This window comes from Anser anser, assembly GCF_964211835.1.
Source record: "Anser anser genome assembly, chromosome: 5".
NCBI classification, from domain to species: domain Eukaryota; kingdom Metazoa; phylum Chordata; class Aves; order Anseriformes; family Anatidae; genus Anser; species Anser anser.
In genome coordinates, this window is record NC_139725.1 from 58,674,941 (window position 1) to 58,688,413 (window position 13,473).

The window sequence follows — 13,473 nt, forward strand, 5'->3', positions numbered from 1 at the left end:
CAACTGAAGATGACCTGACATGAAAAAGCAGACCTGAAAAAGGCTTACATGCCCCAAATCTTATCTTTGTTTTTCCATCCTTATCAGTTGGCTTAATAAAAAGATACTACCATACCTTCCAGTCAACTGCCTTGTTTATATCCTTAGATCATCATGACTTTAGCAACTCTCTCATCTCGTCTTCATGCTTGGAAACAGAGACAATACTCACGTTGCTGCGTATAGCTGCTGTACTAACACATTATTGCTATGCTTATTTAGTCATTCTAGCTATACAAGTAACTCATTTGAGCAGATTTGGAGAGAATGATAGAAAAACTTGGGTTGGAAGGGGCCTCTCAGTGTTACCTGGTCCAATGCCCACTCAGAGTAGAGCCAACTTCAAAGTCAGATGCAACTTCAAAGTTAGATCAGGTTGCTCAGGGTTGGATCCAGCTGAGACTGGAGTGGCTCCAACGATGGAGACTCCACAACAGTCAATGATCTGAATCACTCATTGCTCTCTTGAAGTTGCACGATACTTAAATACAGCCCACCATGCAGCTATCTGATGAGCTAATGGGAGTTCGTGTACTGGTCAACACAGTGATATGTCTTGGTTCTTCAGAGATGTTGCTGTTGCATTTGCATTCCTTCTTGTTCCTCGTGAAAAAAAACAATTATCCTCAACACTGAAATGACTCGTAAGGGCAATGTGAGATGCTGGTTCTTTCTTCATCTTTGTTTTTCTTGGTTTTGGGAAATATTTCCCGCCAGATTGTCTGAACGTTTATCATATTTCGATATTCTTTTTACCCACTCCCCCTCCCCCCCAAAAAGAAAGAGAGACACAGAAAGCCCCAATAAAACCTCAAACAGTGGAGCTATAATTAAAAAACCTTATAAACTTGAAAATGAACCTGAGGCAAAATCATGGAGCAAAAAACTGTGTGTTTAATCCAAAGACTGTTTGCCTGCCTTTGCTTGCCTCCAATTTTACCTGATCTCCATTGACCTGAAGAGAATTTTCAGCTATCCCACTGGCATGCTGCACGGTTGTATTTATGGCATTACCTGAGGTCCTGTGGACTCAAAAGCTTTTTTTCTCTCATCCTCAATTGTTTTGTTTTGGTTTGAGACATCACTATGACATTACTTGTGGACACTAGCATGAACTGAATAGATAAGCAGCAGAAATGGTGGAAGAGAGCAGGAACAGTGTTGCAGACAGATGTTTTGGGCCAAGGGAAGGAGTTTACACATGATTTATAGGGGAAAAAGTGTGAAGCATTCAAGGGTGTGTCCTGTTCTAGAAGATCAGTATTAAAGCAAATCCAGATTTATAAGTGGAAGTAATCAGATACATGTAAAAGAGCACATTTTGCTCTTTCTAGCATTAATACCATTAATAGTTAAATGAAAGCATATGTGTTATTTGTAATGCTTGCCAGTATTTTGGTGTATTCTTTTAGGTCTGTATAATATATTTCAGGAAAAACAATCCAAAAAGTTTGCATCAAGGCAGACTAAGAAATCTTTTGAAACCATTTCTGATAGACTGTTGGTTTCACCAAAATTAGTTTGGATTTTACTGCAACAATTCTTTTGCTAAAACATTCCAGGCTTTCAGACAGCAGCCCATATTTTCAAATAAAGGATTGACATTTTCCACTGAATATTTTGTTAAAAGTGATTTCTTTTCCCCTTTAGTCAAATATCTCCAACAAAATAACACCAGTTTTCTTCTGACTTCTATTTGGCCCGGTGCTTTGCAAGAACCAAAGCCCATTTTAAGGGATTTGGATAGGACTCTAATACACTTGAAATTGTTTTACTCCCACTCAGCTGTCCAAATTCCTGTAGTCCAGATCTCTGGCCCTTCTTGATGAGTTGACTGTAGCATGACTCATCTCCTTGACCTACCCAGCTGTTCTTATTTCATTTCCCTTTGCTGGGTCAAAGACAATCAGATCATTTATTTCAATCTTTCCAAAAAGAAGGGAAATTAAAATTTTTAAGGGGCAACATATCATGACCAATGACACAATTACATAGTCTCATACACAAATTTGTTGACCTGGATTTTGTGTAGGACTCGTTTATTTGATGTTGATTGATAACACTTGTAGGTATTTGGATTCAGACAATACCATAATAATAATGACATATCTTGCTGAGTTTGTAAGGTCAACAAAAAATTTCCTCTGTGTAGCATTACACTGTGGCTCAGCTGTAACACAAGTACTTTTCATCTTACTTTGAAAGATTAATTAGCAGCCACATCTAAAAACAAGTTACTAGCCCCACTGAGCCAAAGGTCTGGCTTTCCATTGCAGTTCCTTTATATATCACTACAGAAATATCAGTATTGCTTAAGGCCAGCCATTCATGTTTCTGTTTACCTGCAGATTCTTGCCATGTTCTCCTTTTGCCAGGTTTCTTGGAGGAATTTAGTATGGTAGGCATCACCTTTGTCTTGTGAAAAATCATGGAGCAAAGATAACAGGATGGGAGAGTTAAGCTGGGCAGGAAAGAAGGATTAATGAGGGGACTGGAAACAGATCGGAAAGAGGAGATGATGTGTTTCAATAGGCTGGCCAAGGCAGGCAATATTTTTTTTCTCTTGTGGCTCAGTGTCAAAAACCCCATTATCAACGAGCAGACAGGAGAAGAAACAATTTGCAAAACACGAACACCTCAGCTTTATGTGTCTGGCATAGATCTTCCTGAATTTTTTCCATCTATATTATTTTCCTCTTCAATGATAAAAGAACAACCTAATAAAAGAGAAGTAGCCCAGGACAACATGATTGGTGTGATGCATCCACCAGTGCTTTCTTTGAAAGCAGAAACCTCTGCTTACATGTTCTAGCACTTGAAAAGAAAAAAAGGAAAAAGAAAAAAAAAAAAGACAGGTCTTGCTCATATGTGAAGTCAAGTAGGAGGCCAGCTCTTGCTTGCCTTACTCCCATGAATAAGACAGCTGAACTTGCATATTTGGTGTGAACTTAAAGTGAGTGAAGCTCTGGAATGTACTTCTGATTGGCAAAAGGGAAGTCAGTCCCCAGAAGAAGCTTCACTCGGATCCAGGTGCCCTGTGTGTGTAAATACAGATGCAAAGGCCGTGGTAAGCAAGCCTCTTCTATTGTGTAAATTAGCTAGTTCTAAGGTGGGGATTTAAGGGGAACTTTGTCCTGCAGCGGATAAAAGTGAGTGAGCTCTTCAGTACAAAAAAAAAAAAAAAAAAAAAGAGTCAAGGAAAGAATGTGCAGCTAATCCAGATGAAAGACCTACAGGCAGTCTTTAAAAACATGTTAGTACAACTGCCTGGGAAGTTTCCAAATGGATGCCACATCTTGAACATCTTTCACAGCCTTACATCTGCCTTCAGTATGGAAATGAGAGAAGGGAAATGCTGATAGGAGGGTTGAGAGGAGTAAGTTGGGTACTTTGAAATGCAGTTGTTGTTCTCTGGTGTCCCCTCCTTGCACCCTCACAACAGTTTCTCATTTTTACAGAGACAAATCTATGCCCTGCCAATTGTCTACCTCTGAAGGGCAGGACTAGTGACAGGTTTGCAGTCCTAGATCTCTTTGAGATGTGAGTTCTCAGCATCAAGGTCAAAAGCAGGGGTCGTGATCCCTCGCCTGCCTATCTTTCACAGTGCTCCTGGCTACATGTACTTCTTTTTAGACACGGCAGATGGTGAAATACTAAAAGTACAAAGGATTACCCAATCCTATTCAATAGCAGAACTATTTGTGTATTATTGTTATTTTAGAGTGAGGGCAGCCCTATGACATCCTCACAATGTCTTTCACTTTAAGCTGCCCTTAGATATCTGAGTTCTGAAGGCTAAGGGGGAAAATAATGCTCTTTGCTCTGCTTCCGAATGCTGCAAAACATCCCCCAAATGCCTTTTCTGCAAATTTTAACATAAACAAAATCTATGATTTTGTACTACAAAGGAAATATTGCTGCTAGTTGAAATGAGCTCTGTGTGTCCAAAGCACTGCAGCCTGTGCTTTCTATAGGCCAAAACACGCTGAAATCTGAATGAAGTCCTCAATCTTCAGTTGAGTCTAAAACTTTAATGGGAGGTCTTAATGAACTAGAATGTTTTGAAAAACTGCTCTGTGGCTTTATGGTAGTACATCATCTACGAGCAGAGGGGATTAGAAAGTGAAAGGAGAAGGCAGTCCGTCTCGCACTGGCAAAGTGCTGATAAACTATTATTATGTGTGTATTTTAAAGATTCTCAGTGATACCCAAACATAGAGTCTATTGCTGAACTATGAATCTGAGAATAGAAAAGGTTTTTGAATCAAACCATTAAATGACTTTACAAATTGTATGTATTTTCTAGATGCCTTTTACAAGTACTGTGGGAGGACATAGACCAAACTGCTTCTGTATTGATATCAGTTATGATAGAGTATGTTTTTGAAACTTCAGAATCTTTCCAAACCACTCACAAATGTCAAATTAGTCTCTCCAGTTTAATCAGAACAGCAAACACTCTGGTGGAGGTGTGTGTGCATGAGGACATGCAGCCAAGCTATCGCTTGTCAAGATTGAAGGCCCCAACTCAGCCTCTTATTGGGAAAAAAAAGGGGGGGGGGGGGGAAGGAAAGACAAGGGACCAACGGGTTGACCTCCCATTTTATCGAGTTGCAGAGATGCTGCTTACAGGCCGGTTTGCCTACAGAAGGAAGAGGACATACTCTGGAATTGCTCTCACCAGAATGAGAGCTATGTCTCGGCAGCCAGGTGAAGAGGCATAACCACAGCTAGAGCAAACAGTGCAACTGCATCTGCCCCACCCACAAGGATGGGGTGGAGGGCAGAGAGGAACTCCAGCAAGGGGACGCTGCCCCAAAAAGCCTTGGTCACCCCCCCTCCATCCTTCCCTTTTCAGGAGAGGGTGTGCTCTGTTCCCTAGGAGAGATGGGCACAACCTTACGCAGGAAGCTACCAGCTCACCGGTGTGTTGTAGAAGTCACAGAGCTGATGGCAATGTTGGAGGGAAGCACATGGTTGGATTATCTCACCGACAAAGATACAGCGTTGGCAGCTGGTGCAAAGGGATGGAGCATTTGGGAAAAACCAGAGCCAAGCCCTGTTCTCACAAACACCAAGGTAGCTCTGAAATGGCTCCATAGCTGCATGAAGGTTTGACACAGTTTAAAACCCTTTGGTCCCTCTTAGCAATGACCTACTGCAATGATGCATTTTGAGCAATTTCCACTACCTAGACACAGGCAAATTTAAGGGTTTTACTTTTTATTCTCCACATGAATGGAAAGCTTTTGGCTATCATTAATGAGGACATGAAATGACAGTAATACCATCAGAGTGAAAGGTGGCAATTTCTTGGACAATGGAAACGTCATCAGGAGTACAGTTTTTGTGGATAATTTTTCAATAATACAGAGCACACAAAGAGCTCCTGGGCTACCTTCAGTAGCCAAATTAAGTTTACTGTTAGCAGAAAGGCACAGCAAACCTAAGACCATAATTTTGTGCTTGTGCAACTTGTTGAAAAGTCTCACCTGAGCAATCATAATTTCACTTCTGAATACCTGGAAAGATAGACAATGTAGGTATTTTTCAGCATGCAGAAATAAGGACAGTCAGCCGTGTGCTGTGGTCTTCAACCTTAGTGGGATAAACAGGGATTGTTCTGGCAAAGTCAACAGAAGATACTGAGGCTCTGGCTCCATTCTACAGCCTCTTGGAAGTTTATATGAGAGAAATGAATCCCCTCAGCAATGTTTTTCAAACCATAGTCTTATTCATGTGAATAGTCTAAGGATACATTCACTGAATGCAAAACATGTATTCTCACGTGTTAAAATTCTGAAAAGTAAAAATAAGGTATCATTTCTCTGAGCATCCCAAAACAGAACCAGGCCCAATGTATTTAAATAACCCTGGCTTTAACTTAAAGGTCAAAGGAAAATGAGTAATGAACTAATTCTCAAACAATGCAAAATTCAGAAATGTTTCTGGTGTGCAATGTATGTGGCTGTTATCCTCCTTGTGCCATTAGAGTTCATAAATACAATGTAAAGGAAATGTCCTTTCATCTAATATTAACAATCAGAATCTGAAAAAAAGACCATTGACCTTAACATGAACAGAATTCAAATGAGTAATAATTTCCTCCTATTTTAAAAAAGCTTTCAATAAATTTATTGTTTTTAGTTTTCATAGGGCTTGGCTGGTGTGCTGGGAACACTGTTATTTGCTTATCAAGCTTCTGCCCATATATATTCTAAGTTAATGAAAAGCTCTCCAGCCTGGTGCTGGCTGTGATAGGGCTGTGCTCATACACGCACTGTTGAAGGGTGGGTGGAATATTCTGTATTTTCTCATGCACTATATTTCATTGTGGATTTTTTCTGTGTGGGTGAGGGGGGAAGTGGATTATAAAATTAGGACTTTATTTTAGTTGCAATGTAATTGCTTCAGCCTCCTTTAGATGTTTTGAATAACTTTAGAAGTAACAATGCACAAAAGCACAGGAAGCAATATGAGAAGCAAGCCCTTACCCAGCCTAGTTAAAATACTTTGGCCACAGTTTACAGAGTTGGGTGTACAATATTAGGCACCAAAACTTCGTACTTGGATCCCTAGAGAGACTCCTTCCACACCCCCAGGTCCCATTGCCTTAACTCTGGCATCACTTGCACAGGATAGATTCAGAGGACTGAACACGTAGGGAAAAAATATATATAACTTTTTAGGATGGATTTCTGCCATCATTGTCGAGCATGGTCACAGGTACTGATATGTCTGGGTCTGACCACTGCTGCTGATGCTGTCCCCCGACCTGGTCCTGGCTGGTAGCACCTACGATCTGGAACAGTTCTCCAGGTGAGCAGGAAAGGCCCACGTATACAGTTCTGGCCTGCCTCGCGAGCGTACCTCAGCAAACCAAGATCAGAATTTTTCCCATAGTAGGAGGGAAGCAGGGCCTCTCATTTATCTCTTTCCTTCTAGGAAATGATTTCAAGGGCAGAAATTGCATATCCTTGGGCATGAAACAAATCCACCTCTGTTCTTTCCGGTGCTGTGGGCAAGTCACTGCCTATCCCAGGGACTGATTTTTGCTCTGGTTTAACCTCATGAATTTAGTCACTGGAGTGCTGTGGAGAAACTCTGCATAACTGATGAATTTGGGTAATTTTCATGAACTCGCTGCATCAGTGCATGTTGTAGTTGAGCCTGTCGCAGTCTGGAAGAATCCTTGAAACGCTTTCACTCTTCCTGCCCATATCTCTGTGAAGTGCTGCACAGCAAGGAAAATAAGCTGCTACTCTGGGTTCTACTTGAATGCCAGTCTTGGAGGATGAATCTGGCCTGCAATCTGAAACTCTGCGGTCTAAAGAGAAAGGGAGAATCCTCAGATGGGAAAACAAAGAAACCAGGATGTTCTCACCCTAAGAAATGTACAGAGAGAGGAAGCAGGCAGAATAGACAAACAGGAGGGCATGCAGTAGTTACTTCCACATCTGAAGATCAGAGAGAGCGGCTGCATAGGATGGAGAAACTGAGATCTCCTGATCCATAGGATGCAATGAGGGCCTTCTCAGGATTGCTGACCAAAACCTACAGAATGCTCAAGAATGGTAAACATCACAGGGCACTATGCTGCAGTTTTACCATTTTGCCTAGATCTCTGCCTTTGGTGAGAGTGGAAGAACAACTACTTCTGGTGCCCTTTGTAACGCCTGGAGTATTCTGCACTTTGGCACTTCTCTGAAGGTGTAAGCTGTAACCCACAGTGCCTGCAAGGCTGGAGGTAGGGAAATGTTTGATCGATCAACTGGACGTCTATGAAGCTGTCCACACAAGGAACAAAACAGCTGAACTGTGAGGGCCCACTTCTAGGAAGAAGAAATAATATGTTAAGTATGGAAGCAACAGCTAGTAAAGGAACAGCTTGGGAACTCGGGAATATGGGGTCACTCGGATGTAACAATTTGGAACCCCAAACCAGCAGCCTATTCCATGGGGACCTGTGAGCTTCATAACTCTTGTACAGTGCAAATGTGATGAACTCTGTCCTTTCCATCCATAACTCTAACACACAAGACAGCGTGTGAAGCAGCTACGTTTCGCACATGAGAAAGAGCAAATTAAAAGCAGATATATTTTTTCTGTGCTGTAGCGGCACCTAAGGGCAGCCAAGAGCCTCAGTCAGTCTGCGATAGGTACTAGCACCTACCTAAGGAAAAAAAATCCCTTGCCTCTAAAACGAGTAGATGAAGGATAAAACAAAAAATACGGGGTGAAGTGGTGAACAAGGTGTCACATAAGAGGTGGAAATGTATGTTTATTGCACTTATTTTATTAATAATATTTATTTTTTTCTGCTTTGCACTTTCTGCACTTGTACTCCTGTGAAACAGATGTCCATTGTTGCCAGGCTACTTTGCTTTGTTTTACAGACTACAGATCTGATGTTGCTTTGGAATTATACATAAGAAAATCATTTTTTCTGTGGTGAAATGATTCACTGGGTGATCCAGGATCCAGCCTTTCAGAGGATGCACCAGGCCGGAGCCTCCCCTGGGTGATCCCAAAATGCCAGTGAAGCAGAGGATATTTACTGGGTGGATTGGAAAAATATTAGAGTGGGCTCTTTTCTGACCTGTGAGAAACATTCAGCTGGACAATAAAACACTTCCCCCCACAATCTCCCATTGCTGTCACTTGTTCTTTCCACTAGAGATATGTGAGCAGGGACTAGTTCTGATGTAATCAATGCAGTTCCCCGAAACCCAGTTGAATGACTCTGATTAGCACCAGCCAAAGACCTGGGCCACAGACTTTCAGGGGAACCTTCTTGTCTCAGAGCTATTGTTAATGCTTCCTGTTTATAGCAGTTCAGCACAAAGCATTAGAGGTCCTGTCCACATAACGAAACAGCTTGAGGAGACGAAATGGTTCTTAGTCAAGGTCTCTTGCCAGCTTCTGCAAGTTTCCCATATCAGTGACAAGAACTAAAACACCTACAACGTGCTGAGTGCCAGTGCCCCATCCTTCCAGATATTTAAGTTAAAGTTTAGGGAGTCACTTTGAAATAACCTTATCTTTCTTACCATGCTCTGGGGACCTAGCTATTTCTCCTGCTAAAGGCAGATCTAGGATAGTGGGTGGATAATTTGTCAATACACCAAAGAAAGAAATCCATAGGGATTGAGGTAGGAAAGATGCATGTATGTCTCAAAGGGCAGAATGACAGCCAGGAGCAGAGTCAGACACAAAACTGAGGAAGGGAAGGAGGCTGACGAGGCCAGAGGAGTAAGAAGGATGCAATGCAAGGAGCAGGGCCCTGATGGACAGGCGGACTTAATCATACCTGAATTAGTGATGCCTCAGGAGCTGCAGGGAACATTCTTCCTTTCCTCTCCCTGTTACTATTAGAGAGCCGTTTCCAAAGGTACAAGAGACAGCTGAGTGCCTGATGGCTGCGATTACTCTGTGAGGCCTCCCTGCTGCCTTTTAATGGCACCGAACGTCATTTGGGCCTGAAAAGAAACACAATCAAAGCCATGGTTGTGGCTTGTGGTGAACGTTGCTCTTGCTGATGGACCAAAATTAAACCGAATATGTGCTCGAGTCAGAAAGTGTGAACAACCCCTAACTAGGGCTACACAGTGCAGTAGCGCTGGCAGGAATGGGTTTATAAGCCATGTCATGACCAACATCAAAGTCCCTGTTAGCCTCTAAGCAAAGCTGTACCATGTCCTGGTGACTCAGCTGCCTGAGGTAAGCAAAGCACATGGGAATGTGAATTGCCCGGCCAGGGTATATCCGTAGCCATAATACTGCATAAACCTGCGGTGTGGACATGGACTGAAGAAAATGCAGCAGAAGTCACTTAAATGATGAGCTACACAAGGGCAGCAGCGTGTCTGTTCACTTTCTCCTCTAATCCAAGACCTGAGGATGTCATTCAGAGATGGCAAGGAGAGGCTCAGAACAAATGAAGTCAAATCCTGCGTGTGTAGACAAGTTGTGGAACTTGGTGTGAGAAGTTGTTGGTGTGAAAGCCTTAGATAGGTGCAAGATGAACCTGCACAAGGTCATGCAAGAAAATCTGTTGAAGATAACTGCATATGTAGAGACTACCCTGACTTACAGTATCTTTGCACTACAAGTGGTTGAGGGCTGGAATACCCAGGAGATCTCATATTTACTTGACATGTTCCTGAAGTGCTCCCTAGGCATCCACTGTTGGTCACTTTTGTAAAAAGTATACCAGACTATATGGACAATGGATCTAATCCAGTATGGCCATTCTTGCGTTTAAGTGCATTTAAACATTATGCATCAAAGAAAGATCAGTTGCTCCAGTTTGATTCTAGAAAGCTGTGGCTTCTCTGAACACTTGCAGACTCTGAGCAATATCAGAAAAAGATAAACTGGGGGAAACTAGAGGTAATCATTTTCACTTTGTCCACCCAACAGCTAAATAATCAGGGGTGCCACAGCACTTCCTCTTAGCATTTGACTCAGTTTATGAGGATTGTCTCGCTTTGACTTATTTGTTTTGGATTTCGCAGGCTCTATTCTTTGGATAATTAATCTACAGCTAACATATGCAAAGGAGAAACTGATTTGGGTCAGAACAGTTTCTAAAAAGGAAAATGGAAAACAGCAAGGTCTCACCCCCTACACAGACCTCCTAAACTCTTCCAATAGCTTGTAATAGAGCCACCTACTGACTCTCAGATATTACTGCATTGATATCGCTTGCCTCTGCTTCTTCAGAGTCCTCGGAGCCAGGCTGCATCCTGACTGCTAATGACCAAAATAAAGATTCCATATAGAAAGCAGCGTTTTAATAGCAAAACTCTTGTGAGCAACACAGTCATGGGAATGGAAGCAGAGATGATTCCTCGGTTTGGAACAGAAGGTTGGCTATCGTGAAGGCCAGATAGTGTGATAGCTCTGAACACTAGCTGAAGAGCACAGACATGAGAATGGTGTTATTTGATGAGAGCTCACAGCAGATGGGCAGTGTGGTTAATTAAAGGGCTAGGGATAATGTTTCCTAAATTAAAAAAAAAAATAGGAAAGAAAAGTAGTTGGGAAACATTTTAAGAAACCATAATCTGCATGTATGAGGTCTCTCAAAAAAGAATAATTAAAACAGTGGGTATTTATAAAAGAAGAAGAAGAAAAATAAAAGAAATCCAGATTTCTTTAAAGTATAGGAATATACTCCCAAATGAGGTAAGTAAAATGGATCCATTAAAATGGATTGTGATAAGCTTATGTTGGTGATTGGATGTAAGGTTACCAGCAATGGCAGGGAAATGGAATAAGTAACCTAGGACACCTTTATTATTCCTATGTGCCTAATCTCCATTAACGTCAGGAAAGCTGATCCACATTACACCAGCTACGGATCTGGTCCAGAGAATTTGTTAGTGCAGAGATCTTTAGAGGCTGTTGAGGTTCTTCTGTAGACTTTGCAGAAGGAAAAACACAGCACATCTTATCTGGAATTCTTGCTGTTGCTGTCAAGCATTTACACTGTGGTGGTCCTCGGGGGTTTCAGCTCATCAGGATTCAGAGGTGCTCAGTGTTGTACTAACAGATCTCTTGCTTGTTTTTGCTGTTGCAACTTAATTTACTTCTCAGATAAAAGGTGCAAGCAGAGGTGGAGAGAATGTTTGTTAAGGGAGCGTCTTTGATGACATATTTTTATATGTATAACCTATGATTCAGATAACCCATATCTACCCTTTTTAAAGTACCATATCTTGAAAATGAATTTTCCCTCAGATAGTTCTTGACTGACTCACTGTCTCCTTCTTGGGGTGGTTGCATAGTCCACGAATTCCCCAGATCGTGGTGGAAACTACCTGCTGAAGTAGTCTGGGGTGGGGAACAGGTCAGACATGAGTAATGCTGGGATCACAGGAGAGAAGCAGCAGTTCACGTGAGACTCAGAGACTGGTGGGACGTCAGGGAATAGGGCTATAAGTTAAATTTGCCCGTTTAGTACTCACTACTTAACCCTCAATTCTCCTGAAATCATAAAGGTTTTGGCAGCTGAAGCCCAGATTGTACATATGAAAACACAGTAGATTAAAGCAAAGCAAAACAGACAAAGAGAAATACCAGAGACTTAATTTTCCCATCTGTGAGATGATGATAATATCTATCCAGCTATGAAAAGAGCTAAAAGTTAATATTGTCCACAGGGTTGTTGGTAATGGTTAGGGTGAACTGAATTATACTGACTAATGCAGGGCTCCCTTTGAACAAAGGCATTACAAAGAGTGTTTAAGAGATCTGAAGACTAACAATAAATTAGTAGAGTTGTTAGAAGAAATGAAAAGGAAATTGAAGTATGAGTAATGCAAACAAATTTCTATGAAATAACAAAAAGCCCTGTTATGACCATTCTTCTTACCCACTTGTGCAGTTAACATGCGAATTATGTGTTTTATATCGACAGTCCAACATTTTTAAATGAACACAAAAAAGATTATATAAGCAAATTTCATTTGATCAAATCTTTCATGTTGGTAAAAACATTTTTCATGTGTTGTATGATTGGTCTCTTGTACTTACTGTAACAGACATTCTTGAGTCAAGAATTTAGCATGATTAAGGCGATTAGCATGTTTGAATACGAGAACAGTCAAGGTTATATAAGACAGTTAGACTGGACCATGAATAAATCAAGAAAATTTGTGATTAAAATGTGAGTTTTTTTATAAGGACTGAAGCATTCAAGTTTCTAGTTGCAAGTTGTGCTCCATTGAAACAGACCGGGTTTTGCATTTCATTTGTGTGAAGTCTGGCCCATGTGCTTAATTAGACACTTCATTGGAGGCCTTCTAGTTACCTAAAATTTGTGGACTGAAACTATGCATATAATTTTTATTTTATCTTTTACATCTAAGTTTTAACAGGTCTTGAAAGGACAATCTGTGATAAGTTATGCGGTAAAATGGCAGATAACTTAAAATTCAGCACGTTTCACTTGGCTTATTGGGAAGTGTCTTGTAATATTCTAATTCATAGGAATGATCTGACATTTCTTACCACCTTCTCTGTCTCATTAAACCAGAATTTAATTGTACATCACTGTGTTCTTGGAGGAAAGTTATCTTATATACTGAAAAAAAAAATAATAATAATAATAAAAATCACTTCTCAAAATGTCAGCTGCATCTGTAATAGATAGCAAGCCATTATCAGGATATAGCTGTCTTGCACTCTTCCTTAATATTTAGGGCAAATACTAAAACACTGAATATCTATGTAGAGGAAGTAAATTGTAAGGAGCCTTGCCACAGGAAACATAGAAGTTCCCATACAGATCCCAACAAACTTCTGTGATGAACTCTGTCACATAGTAATGAATGCAAAGAATTTTAAAATGTGTTTTGTCCCCAAATGAGCAAATGCGTAAGTAAAATAAATAGTCTTTAGATTTAAGCATGAAGACCAATTGCAGAA

At 40.9% G+C, this 13,473-nt stretch overlaps 1 long non-coding RNA gene across 1 annotated transcript; it reads left to right on the forward strand.

Moving 5' to 3' along the window:
- The first annotated feature begins 2,511 nt into the window (after positions 1 to 2,511).
- On the forward strand, positions 2,512 to 8,683 carry LOC310899830. Its single transcript, XR_014584699.1, has 2 exons — positions 2,512 to 3,106; positions 8,436 to 8,683. It is a non-coding gene; the product is annotated as an uncharacterized lncRNA (long non-coding RNA).
- Positions 8,684 to 13,473: the final 4,790 nt, after the last annotated feature.